Raw genomic sequence first — 23775 nt, 5'->3', positions numbered from 1 at the left:
TTTGTCTTTTTGCTTTCTTTGAGTCTGTTTCTACCGAGGAGCCAGTTGTGCTGACAGATCTCAATGAAACAGCAGTGATTTTCACACTCTTGTATTTGCTTCAGCCGTGCACCAGTTGTGCCAGAAGATTTGAATGAAACGGCAATGCATCTCACCTGCTCTTTTGTGCCTTGAATTCATTACATCGACCTAAGTTTTTCAAAACCTTTTGAACACTGCGGTGAAAACGAAGAGGAAGGAATTCCTCGGGTTGTGCAAAAATTTGATCAATTGAGAGAAAGAGAGGCATGCTAAGCCCTTAATGAATGAAATCATGCTTGTTAGCGTGAGTACTGAGAAGGACCCTGGCTTGATCCAGACTAGTTTCACACTATCTTCAGCGCGAGCAATTTGTCGCTTTCTTAAAAATTTTCAAAAACAAAATGTTTTGCGCGGTCCTGCGAAGACTTGTGTGGAATCACTCTTGAGATTGTGCAGCTTAGGATCGCTCTTAGCCTTGAGACTTGAGCCCTTACTTTCAAACCTTGACCTTGGATTCAGAGTGTTCAACGGTCAACCGCGACATGAGGCCAGTGTGGCCAGATTCGAAATAGCCCTCGAACAAGAGGCGCCAAAGTCAGATCAAGAAGATCAGACCTCATCAGAAGAAGCTTGTGAAGCTAGAACAGAAACACCCCTCGAACTAGGGGCGAAAATGTCCGATGTGCTCGAGGAGCCGAAGATGGATCCTTCTGTAAATCGATACAACAGCCACTCTCTTGGATACGGATGGCTTCGAGATCCTAAAACCATCTGGCATGGACTTGTTACACTTTTACCCTTTGAGAGGCTCGCTGGGCCGAAAACCCGGAAGGGCGACCCAGGCAAAAGTTAGAGTAAGAGAAAAATACAAAAAAAAAAAAAAAAAAAAGAAAAGCAAAAAAAAAAATGCAAAAGAAAAGAAAAAAAAATGCAAAAAAAAAAAGAAGAGAAAAAGAAATGAAAAAAAATCGAAAAGAAAAGAAGAACAAAGCTCGCAAGGTCGAAAACCCGCAACGGGCGCCTTGGCAAAATTTAGAGCGTAAAAGGAGAGGTTAAATACCCGAGTGTACCTTAACCCCGAACTACGTAAGGCTTGATTCCCATCTTTGGGATACGTAGGCAACTTCATTCTGAAGTCCAGCCATAAACACTTCCAAATCGACTGTGTCCATGTGATGGTTTTGGTCATCTTTGTCTTCTCTGTATCTGAGAGTCTGGTTGTGTTCGTCGCTCTGAGGACTAACTACAATGCGCTGCGGTGCTATCCAAACAAGGGGCAACTTTCTGTTGCCATTCAAAACGCTGTAGTGTCATTTCGAACAAGGGGCAACTTTCTGTTGCCATGAAGTGTTCTTCAGACAAGGGGCAATTTTCCATTGCTATGGATCCGAGGTTGTGCATCTCAAGAGTAGGTTCCGTACTCGTTGAGCAGTGGTCATCTGCAAAAATAGTTTTTGAGAATTCTTACTGAGGTTGACTAATCTTCTCGAAAAGTACTCCATTTTTCAAAACTGGACCATTTCTTGGACCCAAAAAAGGAAAACCCTCAGTGCTCATAGCCTAACTTGCATGATTTTAAATCAGAAAATCGAACAAGCGCATTAATCTAACTCTAATGTTGGTCAAAACTGTTTTAGTAGAGAGCAAAAACAAAAAATGGTCAAAATGATGAACTAGGGGCACAGTTGAGTCAGGTGTTCTGTCTTTTCCCCTTTGTCAAAATACTTGCCAGAAAGGGCACTCTACTTGTCGGAAAGGGCACCGTATTCGCGAGAAAAGGGCACAACAAAGGGCAGAAAGCTCTCCCATCCTCTAAGCAATGAGGTGTCAAGCAAAGTGCGAAGCACGAACTAGAATGAGGCAAGATATTCCACTCCATCATCTGAACAGATCTTATCACGTCCAAACTCCCCAGCAAAACATCATCAACTGATGTTAGCTGCAGATTTGCTACACACCCAGTTGTAGCGCAACCCTTCCATGGGAAGAATTCACTAGCTGTGAGCGGAAGAAAGGGAATCTAGCAGAATGCTAGAGGTACGAGCCCACAATTTGCTGTTTATCCATCAACCACCCAGGGGAGGGATGAAAAATGAGAGATCGAAGAATAGAGAGATGTGCGATGAGAGGAAAAGTGAGAAAAGGGCTTTTTCAAAAAAAACAGAGCTTGAGGGCCGAGTGATGTGAGAACCACAAATGAGAAAGGGTGGGAAACACTACCCGGTGAAACAGGCTCCCTGTGCACGTCTGAGTGTCATGTCTTTTTGTTTTATCTCGATTCTTGTTTTGAGTCGTTTTGAGTGTTACTCGACGTGTCTAGGTTATGTGCCTTTTATTTCCTTGTTGAGTCATTTTGCTGTGTTCAGTCGTAGGCTCAATACCTGGTCGAAAACTCATCTCTCAATTTCCAAAAATAAAATCATTTTGTGCTCCGAGTGTCGTGCCGTTCTCCACATTTGTGCAAAACAGAATTGGTTCTTACATAAAGTCGCGGGGTTCAACCTAGGTCACGTGAAAACAGTAAAACCAGGACCTATCTGAAGCTACATGGGTTCCGGACTGTAAAGCAAAAGAAAAGAGGAAAAATGGAAGCATCTGAGGGTGTTTCACCTTCAGCAAATTTCGTGATTGTATTCCGGATGTACCTTTTCAAAGCCTTGTCAATGCTCCGAAGCATGAGTGTGCCTCTACCTCAAGCGCAAGATCAAGCCTGCTTCAAAGTTATGCACCCTTCCACCTGTATTGTTATGCATTTTTCCACTTGTATTGTCATACACACCATACTTCCATTTATTTGCATCTTGTGTTATCTTCTACCTTTTATCCTTTTACGCTGAGCAGCGTTTAGGATCGTGGTCCCCCGGGACTTAGCTTAGGATGCATGGAACGCGCTCATGAGTTACCTGACCTCTTCTCACGATTTCAGCGTGGTTAGAGTTTGTTTTTTTCCTCACACGATTTCAGCGTGTTTGGAATTTGTTTACCTCCTCTCACGATTTCAGCGTGGCTTGAGTGTCCTGTTCCTTACGCGATTTCAGCGTGTTTAGAATTTATCCTAGGTTGCGTTGTGTACGCACCTGGGCGGTTGTTTGGACCTCCTCTCACGATTTCAGCGTGGTTTGAGTGTCCCGTTCCTTACGCGATTTCAGCGTGTTTGGAATTTATCCTAGGTTGCGTTGTGTACGCACCTGGGCGGTTGTTTGGACCTCCTCTCGCGATTTCAGCGTGGTTTGAGTGTCCCGTTCCTTACGCGATTTCAGCGTGTTTGGAATTTTTCTCAGGTTGCGCTGTGTATGCACCTGCGCGGTTGTTTTTGGGCCTCCTCTCACGATTTCAGCGTGATTTGAGTGTCCCATTCCTTACGCAATTTCAGCGTGTTTGGAATTTATCCTAGGTTGCGTTATGTACGCACCTGGGAGGTTGTTTGGACCTCCTCTCGCGATTTCAGCGTGGTTTGAGCGTCCCGTTCCTTACGCGATTTCAACGTGTTTGGAATTTTTCTCAGGTTGCGCTGTGTACGCACCTGGGCGGTTGTTTTTGGGCCTCCTCTCACGATTTCAGTGTGATTTGAGTGTCCCATTCCTTACGCGATTTCAGCGTGTTTGGAATTTATCCTAGGTTGCGTTGTGTACGCACCTGGGCGGTTGTTTGGACCTCCTCTCGCGATTTCAGTGTGGTTTGAGTGTCCCGTTCCTTACGCGATTTTAGCGTGTTTGGAATTTTTCTCAGGTTGCGCTGTGTACGCACCTGGGCGGTTGTTTTTGGGCCTCCTCTCACGATTTCAGCGTGATTTGAGTGTCCCATTCCTTACGCGATTTCAGCGTGTTTGGAATTTATCCTAGGTTGCGTTGTGTACGCACCTGGGCGGTTGTTTGGACCTCCTCTCGTGATTTCAGCGTGGTTTGAGTGTCCCGTTCCTTACGCGATTTCAGCGTGTTTGGAATTTTTCTCAGGTTGCGTTGTGTACGTACCTGGGCGGTTGTTTTTGGGCCTCCTCTCACGATTTCAGCGTGATTTGAGTGTCCCATTCCTTACGCGATTTTAGCGTGTTTGGAATTTATCCTAGGTTGCGTTGCGTACGCACCTGGGCGGTTGTTTTTGGGCCTCCTCTCACGGTTTCAGCGTGATTTGAGTGTCCCATTCCTTACGAGATTTCAGCATGTTTGGAATTTATCCTAGGTTGCGTTGTGTGCGCACCTGGGCGGTTGTTTGGACCTCTTCTCACGATTTTAGCGTGATTTGAGTGTCCCGTTCCTTACGCGATTTCAGCGTGTTTGGAATTTATCCTAGGTTGCGTTGTGTACGCACCTGGACGGTTGTTTGGACCTTCTCTCGCGATTTCAGCGTGGTTTGAGTGACCCGTTCCTTACGCGATTTCAGCGTGTTTGGAATTTTTCTCAGGTTGCGTTGTGTACGCACCTGGGCGGTTGTTTTTGGGCCTCCTCTCACGATTTAAGCGTAGTTTGAGTGTCTCGTTCCTTACGCGATTTCAGCTTGTTTGGAATTTTTTTTTAGGTTGCGTTGTGTGCGCACTTGAGCGGTTGTTTTCAAACCTCTTCTCACGATTTCGGTGTGGTTAGAGTGTTCTTTTCCTCACACGATTTCAGCGTGTTTGGAATTTATCTCGGGTTGCGTTGTGCGCGCACTTGAGCGGTTGTTTTCAGACCTCTTCTCACAATTTCAGCGTGGTTTGAGTGTCCCCTTCCTCACACGATTTCAGCGTGTTTGGAACTTATCTTAGGTTGCGCGGAACGCGCTCCTGATTGATTTTCTTTCTTCTGCCTCCACTCACGAGTCCAGCGTGGTTGGAATATGTCACCCTTTGCATCTGTTGTACTCTTTGTTGCATCGCATCTATTGTCTATTGCATCACATCTGTTACATCCATTGCATCATATCTGTTTTATCGTCCGGTCTAAGGAGACCTTAAATCCTGCATCATCATTCGCGCCATTTTGCGCATCGCACTTGCATTTCATCGCACTATCTTGTTCACTCCTGGTCTAGGAGACCTTAAATCCTCTAAAGGTGCAATTCCTTTGGTGTTTGTCGTGCCCGAACGACTTCCAGTGGTCTGGTATAGTCACCTGCCTGTGTTTACGGTGAGTTCCTAGGAGACCAACTGAGACGGTGGAAACTAGAGTTCGAATGGCTCTTGCCTAGAACGCAAAGGTTCGGGATTTCCGAGACTAAAGTCTAGTTTAAATACCCAGGGGTATATCCCCGGCTTGAAATCTGTATGGCAGCCCCATAGATTGAGATAGCATGTGTATGCGCCTCAATTCTGGATACTGAATCAACCTAGTCTGTCACCCTGTTGGAGAATAGGGAAAGCTGCGACCATAGTCAGGGAGAAAAGTAGTACCTGTGGTTCAACCAAGAAAAAGCGAGAGATCCCTAGCACCATGAGGCACGATATTGTATGTACGGTTCATTTGAGGCTGGTGCGACCAGACGAACCGCGCAGGTATTGTATCTTCTCTGTGTGAGACGTGGCAAAAATTCAATGATTCTCCGTACTCTTCAACTGCATGAAATGTAGTTTCGCTTCGCATTCTTGCTTAAAACTGTTGCATCTATTGTGAATATGTGCTTCATTACAGCTTGCTGCATTTGCATTGATCATGGGCTACGTTCGGCTTTGTGCATATCATTTTGCATTTTGCCCCTGCCTGCGGGCATGCCTGTGGGCACATCTTTGTTATTTTGTATGTTTGTCTAAATCTTCGGCCTTGTCAAAAATGGGTCGTCTCTGGGCTTTGACATTCACTCCCATCACGTGTGACTTTCGAGTTCTGTCAAAGAGGGGCAACTGTAGACGCCCCATTTTTGACCAACCTTAAGACTCAGACGTCATCGATTGAGCGCTCGGTGATGTTGCATATTGTGCTCGTTCAGAAGTTTCAGAGTCTCGGCTGCGAGCCTTGCCTCCGGACTTCCAGACTCTTTCATACCTTGCCTCGGTTTGTGAACCAGGCTCAGTTTTCTCTGTTTCTCTTCCCGAAGGGAGGTAGAGGTCTCGTAGATCATCTCTCAGTAGCCGTAGGCTATGTTTCGTGGTCATAGGCCATTTTGCCCGTTTGGAGTCCGGTTTCCCGTTTTTCGGAGCCGTTGGCCGTGTGCCTCGGTTCGGGACCGCTTAACCACCTCCGTTTGCTCCAATTTTTGGCATGCATCTCATTTACTCCCTTTCGAGGGACACTGTGGTCCGAGAGACCAACTTCGTGGTTGAACACCACTTCCGGTGCCTAACAGTCAGTTTTCGGGGGCCGAGGCTGCGCGTTTCGACCCCCGAACCTTCATTTTGCATCGGTTTGAGTTCATTTTTGGCAGGGACCTTATTTTCATCACTAGGAAGGTCGTAGAAGGGTGGGAGGCCAGTAATTGTTGCGGCAACCAGTTATATTTCCTCATCGCCCTCCGTCGCCCGTTTTTCTCAATTGAAAGCCAACGTTGACCACCCTAAGGCCACTTTTTCCAGCTCTAAACCACATATTTGTGTTGTACACACATGGGAGGCCACCAATATCATATGGTCGGCTAGTAATTGTGTTTGACCCTTTTGAACCCCTCCTAAAAATGGCCTTTTTTCTCCCCTGGTTCACTTTATCTAGTTTTTGACTACATAGTTGTGTTGTGCACACATGGGAGGCCACTAATATGGCATGGCCGGCCACTAATATGGCATGGCCGGCCACTAATCTTCATTGACCTTTTTGACCCTTGGCCGGCCGGCCATAGGGGGTGGCGGACCGGCCAGCTAAGCCCAAGAAAGCTGGCTGGCCATGATCCTCAGGGTTGGTACATTACAAATCTGTATTCCTTTTTCCAGATTTTGTATCCGGGAGGGGCTTGCCATTTTGGGGGGAAACTTGAATTGTTTTCCACCCCATTTTTCCCCCTCTTTTTGCCTATATAAACCAGCCTCCAGCTCTGGTTTTAAGGGTTAGAAAAATCACCTTTGAGCTCCCATATTGTATCTCTTTCCCTCTACACTTCCAAGCTTCAAACCTCTCAAGTCCTACACCCATTTCTTCACCAACCCATAGCCTCACCCTTCCATCCTCCATTCCAGCAGCTTGAGGTTGTTCTTCAGAGCCTAGGAGTGCTGCATTTTGGTCCAAAAGGCTGTCAAAGACTAGTCTGCAAGGGTAAGTCCTCTTCTCCCCTTTTTGACCCTTTTCTTGGTTCATATTCTAGCTCCTTGTGTTTACTTTTTTGAGCTCCGATCCTAACTGAAAATAGCATTATTTTGAGCTCTATTTTATGCTTGTTTAAGGGCCTCTCACTGTTTGAGGCTTCCTTGTGGCACTTGCTTCTTTACCTTTCTTTTATGCCATCTCCTTGCATAGTATTTTAGGCCTATGAATAAACTGTTTTGAGCTCTATCATAAACTGTAAAGTGGCTTATTTTGAGCCCTTCTTCAACATTGTTGAAGGGCTCATCACTGTTTGAGGCTTCCATTTTTCACTTGCCTTTATATCTCTCTTTTGGCTCCATTTTTGCATGATTTGTTAGCCTCTTATGCTTCTGTTTTTGGGCTTTGGTCTGAACTATAAATGACCTTATTTTTATCCCCTCTTCATGTTTCATTAAGGGTATTTTACTATTTGAGGCATCCTTTTTGTACTTTGTGTTATAGCTCTCTTTTTGGCCTTGTTTTGCATAGTGTTTTGAGCATGCTTGTGCACTGTTTTGGGTCTGGCCACCAACTATAAAACGCCATTTTTTGGGTCCCTCTTCAACATTGTTGAAGGACCCTCTTGTGTTTGAGGGCAGAAACCATCACTTGCTTCTTTATCCCCCTTTTGGCTCATTTCTTGTACAATAGTTTAACCATACTTGTGTTTGTTTTCGTGGCCTGTTGTAAACTGTAAAGTACTTCATTTTGAGCCCATATTTAACTTTGTTGAAGGGTTCTTGGCCATTTAGGGTCTGCATCTGTGACTTGCTTCTTTATCTCACATTTAGGGCCATTTTCGCATATTGGTTTAGCCCTATTTGTGTTCATTGTTTGGCCTTGCTTAAAACTGTAAATATGCTTGTTTTGGGACTGCCTTGAATCTGTCTTCATGCTTCATGATCAAATAATGCATGCTTTGTATAGCTATAGGTCATTGCGTATGCCTAATTTTGTGTTTCGGGTTCATTCCGTGCATCGGGTACCATGTTTCCATGATTCGGGGCTGTTTTGCATCGTATTTCAGCGCTGAAATTTGCATGCGTGTATGTCATATTCCATGCCTTGCCATGTCTTGTTAGAGTGGCATTTGGTGCCTTAGGGTCGGTCCTCGGTTTGCGTGCACGTGTGCACGCATCTCGGGTGTCTCATTTTCATCTAATGGCCTCTTATGTGAGTGTGGCTGAGGTCCACTCATGTTGGTGTGAGCCCATATTGCATTGTGTATGCCATTTCATTTCATAGCATTGTGTATGCTAGGTTGTTTGTTAGCGCATTGTGTATGCCGTGTTACCTCGTGCATCGTGTATGTCATTTCATAGCATCGTGCATGTTAGGTTGTATCTTAGTTGCATTCACGCATGTCATGCATATTGCATCGTGCTCGGGATAGGAGTTAGCTCGAGCACGGGAAATGAGGTACGTTTCGTACTCCGAGTGACGGAACGTGTCTCAATTCCCCAGTCCCCGACACTCCGGATTACCCATGAGGGGGTCTAGGCCTTGTTGTGTCCATATGTGCATTCATTTCATATTGAGTTGTGCAATTCGATCCCTCGGCCATCATGCATCGAGATGCGTGATTGGTGGCACGAGGATCGAGACATGCATACATATGTGAAAATACATTGCTATGCCCCTTTCCTGCTCTCTGTTACAGCAAATCAAGAATTAGCAACCTTCCGGAGCTTGGCGCGCTTTCCAAGAATAATTGCAAAACAGAGGCTAATTGGGGCATCCCAGTGGATTTCCGCGCAAGGCAGCCCAAACATACATCATTCATCAGAGTCGAGGCAGTCCCTGGCTTGCATGCCAGTTTATAGCTTTCTTAGATTAATTTGTAAATTAATTAGGATTTTTGTATTTATTCGGGACTGTATTATTTATTCATTTGGGACTGTATATTATTTATTCGGACCCTCCGAGCGAGGGCAATGTTGTAATAAGTGTGCGTGTGTGTGATGTATGTCTTCCAACCCCACGTCTTTCTCCCTTTTATTTACCCGCTTATGATGGTTAGATTAGGGCATGTTTCAATTAGCATACAGTATGACAGCATGTTTGCATTCATTCATCTGTATTGCATGCACCGGGCTCGGCGCATCATACTAACTGCATCGTATTTTCAATTCCAAGTTGAATGCATGTTAGCTGTAGCATTTCATATGCCATGTTTAGAATAGCCGAGCCTGCTATAGTTGCATTTTTGCTTGTGTTGCATTTGGCATTTCTGTATAATTAGGACCATGCATGGATTTCTAATGAGCTTCTGTTTTGGCTTGGAGTACTCGGTGAGTTTTATGCTTTAGCATCATTGCATGTGTGTGAGTGACTGCCATGATAGCATGCTTACCATGAGGCTATATGCTTATGTGATATATCTGCCTGAATGCCTGTGGGTGAAGGTTGGGTTACTTGGATTGGAACAAATCATCAACTGTGAGTTTTAAGTCCACTAAATAGTGGCAAAACCATCTTTTCTAAGCCCACCCGCGGGTGGCAAAATCTGCATTTTAAGCCTACTTGCGAGTAGCAAACCATCTTTCAAAAACAAACACGAAATGTTTTGTTCCAATTCAGGCGACCCGGTCTATACTTGTATGCTATGCGCATCACATAGTAAATCTAGGCTAATAACCGGAATAAGAACGCATAATGTTTTCAAAACTAGATATCATAGTTAGTAGAGGCCGATCTTTGATCGGGCGAGCGGGGGTGCTCACGAAGTGACCTTCCCCAATCGTACCCAAGTTCCCGAGCCGAGGCAACTTTGGTGATGACGGACACATGGCCTTAGGCAACGAGTCAGGGTTTCCTAAATTCTCCAAAAATAAAATATTTAGGTGGCGACTCTGTATCTGGCAAAGCAGTCCATGTTTGGCACCTCTTTCAAAATCTGTTTTCTCAAAACGATTTGCCGGATTTGGACTCTTTGGTTTAGATTAAGAACCGTGACAAATTTTAGAGTCCTGAACTGTAGTGAGCCCAATATCGAATGGAACGGGGGACTCGTTCCTCCCGGGGCGTTCGGGGACGTCTACAGTTTCTGGCGACTCTGCTGGGGATTTAGAGAACTTGACTCGAACTCATGATATCTTGTTTTGACTACACTTATGTGTTTCTTTGCATTGCATTTGCATTGGTGCGCCTAAGACACTGTGTTTGCCATCTGCTATTCCTGAACGGTTTGCCGGAGGCTTGTCTTGTCAAGGCATGACCATAAGGCTGACCGGTTGTGGGCTCTGCCAGTATGGGAACACAAATCCCGGTTTTACCGGGGCACCCTTTTGACTATTCGACCTAGTGCATATTCGGAATCCATAGTGACCATTCCAAACTAAGACAGGTTGCTTACCCGATCATAGGTTGTTTGAAACCGCTGCGTGCGTAGTGAAACCCTAGCTCCTGACAAAATAGGAGAAGGAAACCCTACCCCAACATAGGGGTGTTTTGGCTCTCACTTATCTGTTATGTGCTTTTAGAGTGCGTCTCTACAAGAATGCATGTATCAGTTTGCAAGTTTGGGCATCAGGCCTGCGAGCACCAGTTCAGTATTTTGGGATTCAGTTTACCTGAGGGCATCAGTTTACGGGCAGAATTCTGTAGAGCACACTCATTCAACTATGCTCATATCTGTTCAGGTGAAATCAGGCTGAGATGCTGTCTGTTTTCTCTTTTGCTAGGCAGTCTTGGAACCATAGCTTCAGAAGGCCCCAATATTCCCCGGGTACACCGAACTTGTGTTGATAGACTTTGTTGGGTCAAAGATTCAGTTCAAGGGAAATCAGTGTTCCTTTACCAGAGGCAGGGTGAAAAGGTCAGTCAGGCATAGACCACCAGTACAGTAGCTACCAGCTCAGTGGTCTTTGAACAGCCAGGTTGAGATTTCTGAGCCTACTGCAGACACAGGTATACCAGTTGCTCAGTTAAATCAGGGCAATATGTCGAGTCTAGAAGAGATGGTGCGCCAACTCCAGGATAGTATGAAAGCCATGCAGCAAGATGCTGTCCGCCAAGCGGAATTTACCAAACAACAGGCTGTGGTCATAGTCCAACAGGCAGAAACAATTGCCAGGTTAGAGCAGCAAACTGGAGTATTTACTTCACACCAGGCTTCTCCCCCACCAAGAGTTCCCATACTCGGGGAGGCAACCCACGTCCAGGATGATATGGATATTCCAGGTGGGCCAGCTCCGCCCCCGGTGCTACCCCAGCTGTCTAAAACACCCACCAACCTACCAGACTCCCCCTTTGAGTTTGAGACGGACCCCACAGCATTGAAAGTGAGCAAGCTTGAGAAATTGTTCAAAAAGTCTCAGGGGGCCCGCTCTATTCCTGATATAGAGGATGGTTATACCGACTCAGTGGTGACCTTCCCGGAGCGGTTTAAAATGCCGCATATCGATCGATTTGATGGCTCTGAAGACCCAATGGTGCACCTCCAACTATTTTCTGATATCTTGAGGCCAATGGGTTTGACCACAGCCCAGAAATTGTCACTATTCGGCCGAACCCTGTCTGGGATAGCCACAATCTGGTATGCAAAATTGGAGAACTCTGTGAAACAGAACTGGGAAGGGCTGGCTGAGGCCTTTATTGATCAATACTCCTATAACACACAGATCGAGGTCACGACTCGTGATCTCGAAGTCACCCGCCAAGAGCCAAAGGAGGGTTTCTCAGAGTTCGTGACAAGATGGAGAGCAAAGGCCTCAATGATGGCTACAAGGCCTTCCGACAAAGATCAGATCAGAATGATTGTTCGGAATCTGCATGGCAAGTTGCTGCAAAAGATGGTCGTTCTACCTCTGTTTACCTTTCCAGCCCTTCATGAAATGGGGGTTTAAATCGAGGATGCCATCAGACAAGGGATCTTTGCAGAAGATAATGAGCCTTCGAAGAGAAATGCTGCTCGCAGTTCCAATGCTACTACTGATGGTAGCACAGCTGTGAAATGCTCAGAAGTAGACACTATCATCACTTCCCTCAATGACCAAGAACCAACCATTTCAACTCGGCCCCAAGCCCGAAAATTCCATCCTCTTTACATGAGTCTCTCCCAAGCTTTGAAAAAGCTGCAAGAAGAAGGGCACCTAGAACTCCTAGAACCCTAACCCCTTCCAAATCCTCTTCCACCAAGATACGACCCAGCTAAATACTGTGCCTATCATCAACAACACGGTCATGATACGAACCGTTGCATGCACCTCCGTCATAAGATTCAGGATCTTATTGACGAAGAGACCCTAGCTCCACCAAAAGGACCTCAGGTTAGTACTGATTCATCACCTCCCCATCTCAACCTCATCCATACACTACCATCCACCTTCGACCCCAGCATATACATCACCCCAACCTATTTACCCAAGCCTGAGGTGTTCATTCCAGAAAGCATGGACTTATGCATGATGGATGCACTTGGACCCTAATCATCTCAAACCCGTGAACGTACTACTTCTGAGCTGAAGAGAATGATCGAAGATCTTCAGAGAACTGTGACAGATTTGGCCTCTGGGACATCGGCTCCGTCATTAACCACATCACATACCAGGGAGTTCATGTCAAAAGGCTCCCCAGTCTTGGAATGGGCTGTATTTGAGGAATGCCAATCCCTTGTCAAAGTAGAGGCAGACGGTAAGAACAAGGTAGGGACAGGCATTGGTCCCCATGAACATCTTCTGTTGGCTGTTGAGGCTTTGAAGGCCGACGGACTAAACAAACAGCAAGTGCTTGCAATGATTGCAAAAACTGCGAATGATATTTTTGCCACTCAAGTTGGGGGCAGTTTGAATCAAGGGGCAAGCCGGGAGAAGGGTCGTTGTATCAGAAACGTTCATTTCAGCTATAATCCTGCATTCAGAAGAGATCAACAAACCAGGCCAGCACCTGCCAAGCACTTTGCTGGTGCGTCCAGCAAAAATCCACAAACTTTGAAGTACCAACCCCGAGGTCAAAGGGTCTTCCATGCCCTCCACATGCCTTTGTCCAAAACTTTCCAAATCCTTATAAGACAAGGCCATCTCAAACCCCTTGAGCCTCGGCCTCTCCCGAATCCTCTTCCGGCTACGCATGATGCTGCCTAATACTGTGCCTTCCATCAACAAACCGGTCATGGTACTGACAATTGCTCTCGTCTTCACCACGAAGTGCAAGATCTGATTGACAACGGGGTCATTGTCGCGCCAAGCTCTGCAAAGTCTATCGGCACTGGATCGGTGAACTTGGGGGATAATATGACCATGTGATCGGGGGATGAACCACCAGCGGATGGCACTCGATTTACTCTAGATATGGCGTATGACACGCACCGTTTTGAGCATTTGGCGAAAGCTACATTCTGACTTGGGTATTGAGTCAGTCTTGTTGTTTTGTTTTGAGTCTGCCCTTTCATACTGAGTCAGTTGAGGTCTGTCTTGTCGTATCGAGTCAGTCCTATTGTATAGGGGTCGGGTGATCCCGAAGGGTGTTACCTCGGACATCACTGTTTCGTTTCGTGTTTGTCTTTTTACTTTCTTTGAGTCTGTTTCTACCGAGGAACCAGTTGTGCCAACAGATCTCAATGAAACAGCAGTGATTTGCTTCAGCCATGCGCCAGTTGTGCCAGAAGATTTGAATGAAACGGCAATGCATCTCACCTGCTCTTTTGTGCCTTGAATTCATTACATTGACCTAAGTTTTTCAAAACCTTTTGAACACTGCGGTGAAAACGAAGAGGAAGGAATTCCTCGGGTTTTGCAAAAATTTGATCAATTGAGAGAAAAAGAGGCATGCTAAGCCTTTAATGAATGAAATCATGCTTGTTAGCGTGAGTACTGAGAAGGACCCTGGCTTGATCCAGACTGGTTTCACACTATCTTCAGCGCGAGCAATTTGTCGCTTTCTTAAAAATTTTCAAAAGCAAAATGTTTTGCGCGGTCCTGCGAAGACCTGTGCGGAATCACTCTTGAGATTGTGCAGCTTAGGATCGCTCTTAGCCTCGAGACTTGAGCCCTTACTTTCAAACCTTGACCTTGGATTCAGAGTGTTCAACGGTCAACCGCGATATGAGGCTTGTGTGGCCAGATTCGAAACAGCCCTCGAACAAGAGGCACCAAAGTCAGATCAAGAAGATCAGACCTCATCAGAAGAAGCTTGCGAAGCTAGAACAGAAACACCCCTCGAACTAGGGGCAAAAATGTCCGATTTGCTCGAAGAGCCGAAGATGGATCCTTCTGCAAATCGATACAACAGCCACTCTCTTGGATACGGATGGCTTCGAGATCCTAAAACCATCTGGCATGGACTTGTTACACTTTTACCCTTTGAGAGGCTCGCTGGGCCGAAAACCCGGAAGGGCGACCCAGACAAAAGTTAGAGTAAGAGAAAAATACGAAGAAAAAAAAAAGAAAAGAAAAGCAAAAAAAAAAAATGCAAAAGAAAAGAAAAAAAAATGCAAAAAAAATAAAGAAGAGAAAAAGAAATGAAAAAAATCGAAAAGAAAAGAAGAACAAAGCTCGCAAGGTCGAAAACCCGCAACGGGCGCCTTGGCAAAAGTTAGAGCGTAAAAGGAGAGGTTAAATACCCGAGTGTACCTTAACCCCGAACTATGTAAGGCTTGATTCCCATCTTTGGGATACGTAGGCAACTTCATTCTGAAGTCCAGCCATAAACACTTCCAATTCGACTGTGTCCATGCGATGGTTCTGGTCATCTTTGTCTTCTCTGTATTTGAGAGTCTGGTTGTGTTCGTCGCTCTGAGGACTGACTACAATGCGCTGCGGTGCTATCCAAACAAGGGGCAACTTTCCGTTGCCATTCAAAACGCCGCAGTGTCATTTCGAACAAAGGGCAACTTTCCGTTCCCATGAAGTGTCCTTCAGACAAGGGGCAATTTTCCATTGCTATGGATCCGAGTTTGTGCATCTCAAGAGTAGGTTCCGTGCTCGTTGAGCAGTGGTCGTTTGCAAAAATAGTTTTTGAGAATTCTTACTGAGGTTGACTAATCTTCTCGAAAAGTACTCCATTTTTCAAAACTGGACCATTTCTTGGACCCAAAAAAGGAAAACCCTCAGTGCTCATAGCCTAACTTGCATGATTTTAAATCAGAAAATCGAACAAGCGCGTTAATCTAACTCTCATGTTGGTCAAAACTGTTTTAGTAGAGAGCAAAAACAAAAAAATGGTCAAAATGATGAACTAGGGGCACAATTGAGTCAGGTGTTCTGTCTTTTTTCCTTTGTCAAAATACTTGCCAGAAAGGGCACTCTACTTGTCGGAAAGGGCACCGTATTTGCGAGAAAATGGCACAACAAAGGGCAGAAAGCTCTCCCATCCTCTAAGCAACGAGGTGTCAAGCAAAGTGCGAAGCACGAACTAGAATGGGGCAAGATATTCCACTCCATCATCTGGACAGATCTTATCACGTCCAAACTCCCCAGCAAAGCATCATCAACTGATGTTAGCTGCAGATTTGCTACACACTCAGTTGTAGCGCAACCCTTCTGTGGGAAGAATTCACTAGCTGTGAGCGGAAGAAAGAGAATCTAGCAGAATGCTAGGGTACGAGCCCACAATTTGCTGTTTATCCATCAACCACCCAGGGGAGGGATGAAAAATGAGAGATCGAAGAATAGAGAGATGTGCGATGAGAGGAAAAGTGAGAAAAGGGCTTTTTCAGAAAAAACAGAGCTTGAGGGCCGAGTGATGTGAGAACCACAAATGAGAAAGGGTGGGAAACACTACCCGGTGAAACAGGCTCCCTGTGCACGTCTGAGTGTCGTGTCTTTTTATTTTATCTCGATTCTTGTTTTGAGTCGTTTCGAGTGTTACTCGACGTGTCTAGGTTATGTGCCTTTTATTTCCTTGTTGAGTCATTTTGCTGTGTTCAGTCGTAGGCTCAATACCTGGTCGAAAACTCATCTCTCAATTTCCAAAAATAAAATCGTTTTGTGCTCCGAGTGCCGTGTCGTTCTCCACATTTGTGCAAAACAGAATTGGTTCTTTCATAAAGTCGCGGGGTTCAACCTAGGTCACGTGAAAACAGTAAAACCAGGACCTATCTGAAACTACATGGGTTCCGAACTGTAAAGCAAAAGAAAAGAGGAAAAATGGAAGCATCTGAGTGTGTTTCACCTTCAGCAAATTTCGTGATTGTATTCCGGATGTACCTTTTCAAAGCCTTGTCAATGCTCCGAAGCATGAGTGTGCCTCTACCTCAAGCGCAAGATCAAGCCTGCTTCAAAGTTATGCACCCTTCCACCTGCATTGTTATGCACTTTTCCACTTGTATTGTCATACACACCATACTTCTATTTATTTGCATCTTGTGTTATCTTCTACCTTTTATCTTTTTACGCTGAGCAGCGTTTAGGATCGTGGTCCCCCGGGACTTAGCTTAGGATGCGTGGAACGCGCTCATGAGTTACCTGACGTCTTCTCACGATTTCAGCGTGGTTAGAGTTTGTTTTTTTCCTTACACGATTTCAGCGTGTTTGGAATTTCTTTACCTCCTCTCACGATTTCAGCGTGGTTTGAGTGTCCCGTTTCTTACGCGATTTCAGCGTGTTTAGAATTTATCCTAGGTTGCGTTGTGTACGCACTTGGGCAGTTGTTTGGACCTCCTCTGACGATTTCAGCGTGGTTTGAGTGTCCCGTTCCTTACGCGATTTCAGCGTGTTTGGAATTGATCCTAGGTTGCGTTGTGTACGCACCTGGGCGGTTGTTTGGACCTCCTCTCGCGATTTCAGCGTGGTTTGAATGTCCCGTTCCTTACGCAATTTCACCGTGTTTGGAATTTTTCTCAGGTTGCGTTGTGTACGCACCTGGGCGGTTGTTTTTGGGCCTTCTCTTACGATTTCAGTGTGATTTGAGTGTCCCATGCCATACGCGATTTCAGCGTGTTTGGAATTTATCCTAGGTTGCGTTGTGTACGCACCTGGGCGGTTGTTTGGACATCCTCTCGCGATTTCAGCGTGGTTTCAGTGTCCCGTTCCTTACGCGATTTCAGTGTGTTTGGAATTTTTCTTAGGTTGCGTTGTGTACGCACCTGGGCGGTTGTTTTTGGGCCTCCTCTCACGATTTCAGCGTGATTTGAGTGTCCCATTCCTTACGCGATTTCAGCGTGTTTGGAATTTATCCTAGGTTACATTGTGTACGCACCTGGGCGGTTGTTTGGACCTCCTCTCACGATTTCAGCGTGGTTTGAGTGTCCCGTTCCTTACGCGATTTCAGCGTGTTTGGAATTTATCCTAGGTTGCGTTGTGTACGCACTTGGGCGGTTGTTTGGACCTCCTCTCGCGATTTCAGCGTGGTTTGAGTGATCCGTTCCATACGCGATTTCAGCGTGTTTGGAATTTTTCTCAGGTTACGTTGTGTACGCACCTGGGCGGTTGTTTTTGGGCCTCCTCTCACGATTTCAGCGTAGTTTGAGTGTCTCGTTCCTTACGCGATTTCAGCGTGTTTGGAATTTTTTTTAGGTTGCGTTGTGTGCGCACTTGAGCGGTTGTTTTCAGACCTCTTCTCACGATTTCGGCGTGGTTAGAGTGTTCTTTTTCTCACACGATTTCAGCGTGTTTGGAATTTATCTCAGGCTACGTTGTGCGCGCACTTGAGCGGTTGTTTTCAGACCTCTTCTCACAATTTCAGTGTGGTTTGAGTGTCCCCTTCCTCACACGATTTTAGCGTGTTTGGAACTTATCTTAGGTTGCGTGGAACGCGCTCCTGATTGATTTTCTTTGTTCTGCCTCCACTCACAAGTCCAGCGTGGTTGGAATATGTCACCCTTTGCATCTGTTGTACTCTCTGTTGCATCGCATCTATTGTCTATTGCATCACATCTGTTACATCCGTTGCATCATATCTATTTTATCGTCCGGTCTAAGGAGACCTTAAATCCTGCATCATCATTCGCGCCATTTTGCGCATCGCACTTGCATTTCATCACACTATCTTGTGCACTCCTGGTCTAGGAGACCTTAAATCCTCTAAAGGTGCAATTCCTTTGGTGTTTGTCGTGCCCGAACGACTTCCAGTGGTCTGGTATAGCTACCTGCCTGTGTTTACGGTGAGTTCCTAGGAGACCAACTGAGACGGTGGAAACTAGAGTTCGAATGGCTCTTGCCTAGAACGCAAAGGTTCGGGATTTCCGAGACTAAAGTCTAGTTTAAATACCTAGGGGTATATCCCCGGCTTGAAATCTGTATGGCAGCCCCATAGATTGAGATAACATGTGTATGCGCCTCAATTCTGGATACTGAATCAACCTAGTCTGTCACCCTGTTGGAGAATAGGGAAAGCTGCGACCATAGTCAGGGAGAAAAGTAGTACCTGTGGTTCAACCAAGAAAAAGCGAGAGATCCCTAGCACCATGAGGCACGATATTGTATGTACGGTTCATTTGAGGCTGGTGCGACCAGACAAACCGCGCAGGTATTGTATCTTCTCCGTGTGAGACGTGGCGAAAATTCAATGATTCTCCGTACTCTTCAACTGCATGAAATGTAGTTTCGCTTCGCATTCTTGCTTAAAACTATTGCATCTATTGTGAATATGTGCTTCATTACAGCTTGCTGCATTTGCATTGATCATGGGCTACGTTCGGCTTTGTGCATATCATTTTGCATTTTGCCCCTGCCTGCGGGCATGCCTGTGGGCATGCCTGTGGGCACATTTTTGTTATTTTGTATGTTTGTCTAAGTCTTCGGCCTTGTCAAAAATGGGTCGTCTCTGGGCTTTGACATTCACTCCCATCACGTGTGACTTTCGAGTTCTGTCAAAGAGGGGCAACTGTAGACACCCCATTTTTGACCAACCTTAAGACTCAGACGTCACCGATTGAGCGCTCGGTGATGTTGCATATTGTGCTCGTTCAGAAGTTTCAGAGTCTCGGCTGCGAGCCTTGCCTCCGGACTTCCGGACTCTTTCATACCTTGCCTCGATTTGCGAACCAAGCTCAGTTTTCTCTGTTTCTCTTCCCGAAGGGAGGGAGAGGTCTCGTAGATCATCTCTCAATGGCCGTAGGCTACGTTTCGTGGTCATAGGCCATTTTGCCCGTTTGGAGTCCGGTTTCCCGTTTTTCGGAGCCGTTGGCCATGTGCCTCGGTTCGGGACCGCTTAACCACCTCCGTTTGCTCCAGTTTTTGGCATGCATCTCATTTACTCCCTTTTGAGGGACACTGTGGTCCGAGAGACCAACTTTGTGGTTGAACACCACTTTCGGTGCCTAACAGTCAGTTTTCGGGGCCCAGGCTGCGCGTTTCGACCCCCGAACCTTCATTTTGCATCGGTTTGAGTTCATTTTTGGCAGGGACCTTATTTTCATCACTAGGAAGGTCGTAGAAGGGTGGGAGGCCAGTAATTGTTCCGGCAACCAGTTATATTTCCTCATCGCCCTCCGTCGCCGGTTTTTCTCACTTGAAAGCCAATGTTGACCACCCTAAGGCCACTTTTTCCAGCTCTAAATCACATATTTGTGTTGTACACACCTGGGAGGCCACCAATATCATATGGTCGGCTAGTAATTGTGTTTGACCCTTTTGAACCCCTCCGAAAAATGGCCTTTTCTCTCTCCTGGTTCACTTTCTCTAGTTTTTGACTACATAGTTGTGTTGTGCACACATGGGAGGCCACTAATATGGCATGGCCGGCCACTAATCTTCATTGACCTTTTTGACCCTTGGCCGGCCGGCCATAGGGGGTGGCCTACCGGCCACCTAAGCCCAAGAAAACTGGCTGGCCATGATCCTCAGGGTTGGTACATTACAAATCTGTATTCCTTTTCCCCAGATTTTGTATCCGGGAGGGGGTTGCCATTTTGGGGGGAAACTTGAATTGTTTTCCACCCCCATTTTTCCCCCTCTTTTTGCCTATATAAACCAGCCTCCAGCTCTAGTTTTAAGGGTTAGAAAAATCACCTTTGAGCTCCCATATTGTATCTCTCTCCCTCTACACTTCAAAGCTTCAAACCTCTCAAGTCCTACACTCATTTCTTCACCAACCCATAGCCTCACCCTTCCATCCTCCATTCCAGCAGCTTGAGGTTGTTCTTCAGAGCCTAGGAGTGCTGCATTTTGGTCCAAAAGGCTCTCAAAGACTAGTCTTCAAGGGTAAGTCCTCTTCTCCCCCTTTTGACCCTTTTCTTAGTTCATATTCTAGCTCCTTGTGTTTACTTTTTTGAGCTCCGACCCTAACTGAAAATAGCATTTTTTTGAGCTCTATTTCATGCTTGTTTAAGAGCCTCTCACTGTTTGAGTCTTCCTTGTGGCACTTGCTTCTTTACCTTTCTTTTATGCCATCTCCTTGCATAGTATTTTAGGCCTATGAATAAATTGTTTTGAGCTCTATCATAAACTGAAAAGTGGCTTATTTTGAGCCCTTCTTCAACATTGTTGAAGGGCTCATCACTGTTTGAGGCTTCCATTTTCCACTTGCCTTCATATCTCTCTTTTGGCTCCATTTTTGCATGATTTGTTAGCCTCTTATGCTTCTGTTTTTGGGCTTTGGTCCAAACTATAAATGACCTTATTTTGACCCCCTCTTCATGTTTTATTAAGGGTATTTTACTATTTGAGGCATCTTTTCATACTTTGTGTTATAGCTCTCTTTTTGGCCTTGTTTTGCATAGTGTTTTGAGCATGCTTGTGCACTGTTTTGGGTCTGGCCATCAACTGTAAAATGCCATTTTTTGGGTCCCTCTTCAACATTGTTGAAGGGCCCTCTTGTGTTTGAGGCCAGAAACCATCACTTGCTTCTTTATCCCCCTTTTGGCTCATTTCTTGTACAATAGTTTAGCCATACTTGTGTTTGTTTTCATGGCCTGTTGTAAACTGTAAAGTACTTAATTTTGATCCCCTCTTCAACTTTGTTGAAGGGCTCTTGGCCATTTAGGGTCTTCAGCTGTGACTTGCTTCTTTATCTCACATTTAGGGCCATTTTCGCATATTGGTTTAGCCCTATTTGTGTTCATTGTTTGGCCTTTCTTAAAACTGTAAATATGCTTGTTTTGGGACTGCCTTGAATCTGTCTTCATGCTTCATGATCAAATAATGCATGCTTTGTATAGCTATAGGTCATTGCGTATGCCTAATTTTGTGTTCCGGGTTCATTCCGTGCATCGGGTACCATGTTTCCATGATTCGGGGCTGTTTTGCATCGTATTTCAGCGCTGAAATTTTCATGCTTGTATGTCATATTCCATGCCTTGCCATGTCTTGTTAGAGTGGCATTTGGTGCCTTAGGGTCGGTCCTCGGTTTGCGTGCACGTGTGCACGCATCTCGAGTGTCTCATTTTCATCTAATGGCCTCTTATGTGAGTGTGGTTGAGGTCCACTCATGTTGGTGTAAGCCCATATTGCATTGTGTATGCCATTTCATTTCATAGCATTGTGTATGCTAGGTTGTTTGTTAGCGCATTGTGTATGTCGTGTTACCTCGTGCATCGTGTATGTCATTTCATAGCATCGTGCATGCTAGGTTGTATCTTAGTTGCATTCACGCATGTCATGCATATTGCATCGTGCTCGGGATAGGAGTTAGCTCGAGCACGGGAAATGAGGTACGTTTCGTACTCCGAGTGACGGTACGTGTCTCAATTCCCCAGTCCTTGACACTCTGGATTACCCATGAGGGAGTCTAGGCCTTGTTGTGTCCATATGTGCATTCATTTCATATTGAGTTGTGCAATTCGACCCCTCGGCCATCATGCATCGAGATGCGTGATTGGTGGCACGAGGATCGAGACATGCATACATATGTGAAAATACATTGCTATGCCCCTTTCCTGCTCTCTGTTGCAGCAAATCAAGAATTAGCAACCTTCCGGAGCTTGGCGCACTTTCCAAGAATAATTGCAAAACAGAGGCTAATTGGGGCATCCCAGTGGATTTCCGCGCAAGGCAGCCCAAACATACATCATTCATCAGAGTCGAGGCAGTCCCTGGCTTGCATGCCAGTTTATAGCTTTCTTAGATTAATTTGTAAATTAATTAGGATTTTTGTATTTATTCGGGACTGTATTATTTATTCATTTGGGACTGTATATTATTTATTCGGACCCTCCGAGCGAGGGCAATGTTGTAATAAGTGTGCGTGTGTGTGATGTATGTCTTCCAACCTCACGTCTTTCTCCCTTTTATTTACCCGCTTATGATGGTTAGATTAGGGCATGTTTCAATTAGCATACAGTATGACAGCATGTTTGCATTCATTCATCTGTATTGCATGCATCGGGCTCGGCGCATCATACTAACTGCATTGTATTTTCAATTCAAAGTTGAATACATGTTAGCTGTAGCATTTCATATGCCATGTTTAGAATAGCCGAGCCTGCTATAGTTGCATTTTTGCATGTGTTGCATTAGGCATTTCTGTATAATTAGGACCATGCATGGATTTCTAATGAGCTTCTGTTTTGGCTTGGAGTACTCGGTGAGTTTTATGCTTTAGCATCCTTGCATGTGTGTGAGTGACTGCCATGATAGCATGCTTACCATGAGGCTATATGCTTATGTGATATATCTGCCTGAATGCCTGTGGGTGAAGGTTGGGTTACTTGGATTGGAACAAATCATCAATTGTGAGTTTTAAGTCCACTAAATAGTGGCAAAACCATCTTTTCTAAGCCCACCCGCGGGTGGCAAAATCTGCATTTTAAGCCTACTTGCGAGTAGCAAACCATCTTTCAAAAACAAACACGAAATGTTTTGTTCCAATTCAGGCGACTCGGTCTATACTTGTATGCTGTGCGCATCACATAGTAAATCTAGGCTAATAACCGGAAAAAGAACGCATAATGTTTTCAAAACTAGATATCATGGTTAGTAGAGGCCGATCTTTGATCGGGCGAGCGGGGGTGCTCACGAAGTGACCTTCCCCAATCGTACCCAAGTTCCCGAGCCGAGGCAACTTTGGTGATGACGGACACGTGGCCTTAGGCAACGAGTCAGGGTTTCCTAAATTCCCCAAAAATAAAATATTTAGGTGGCGACTCTGTATCTGGCACAGCAGTCCATGTTTGGCACTTCTTTCAAAATCTGTTTTCTCAAAACGATTTGCCGGATTTGGACTCTTTGGTTCAGATTAAGAACCGTGACAAATTTTAGAGTCCTGAACTGTAGTGAGCCCAATATCGAACGGAACGGGGGACTCGTTCCTCCCAGGGCGTTCGGAGACGTCTACAATAGTGCTAAACTTACTGTTCAGAATATAAATTGCGTACCTTAGACCCATCGAGGGTGCCTTTCTTTTATAGTTACCTCAATCCTAGTCCCCATAGAAGCCTAGCTTCAATGGACTTCTATTCAGTGCTTATCCAGGACTCTTCTATTAGATAGAGATAAACTCCCTAAGAGTGTTATCCTTATCCACACTAAAGTCCTTCCTCATTCTAGGACTCGTGTTCCTTATCCGCTTATCTCGGATTCCGATATCTTCGGAGATAACCTCGGCTTTGCCGAGATAACCTCGGCGTCATGACTAGGACACATGGCACCTCGGTTGACACGTCGACGTCACCTTGGCCATGTGTTTGGGACTCAGAAAATATATCCCTACAACTGCCCCTAGGTTCTATTACCTCGATATTCTTAGGTGATGAAAC

At 45.4% G+C, this 23775-nt stretch overlaps 1 protein-coding gene across 1 annotated transcript in view; it reads left to right on the top strand.

Annotated features, from left to right (window-relative positions):
- The window catches only part of LOC114281089 (serine carboxypeptidase-like 18), a 43345-nt gene that overhangs the window by 5589 nt on the left and 13981 nt on the right, over positions 1–23775 (top strand). The window lies entirely within an intron of this gene.

The sequence above is a fragment of the Camellia sinensis genome, chromosome 2 (assembly GCF_055761805.1).
Source record: "Camellia sinensis isolate YWXY chromosome 2, ASM5576180v1, whole genome shotgun sequence".
NCBI classification, from domain to species: Eukaryota; Viridiplantae; Streptophyta; class Magnoliopsida; order Ericales; family Theaceae; genus Camellia; species Camellia sinensis.
The sequence above is the reverse complement of the archived record's forward strand: the minus strand, read 5'-3'. Positions and strand labels throughout refer to the sequence as shown.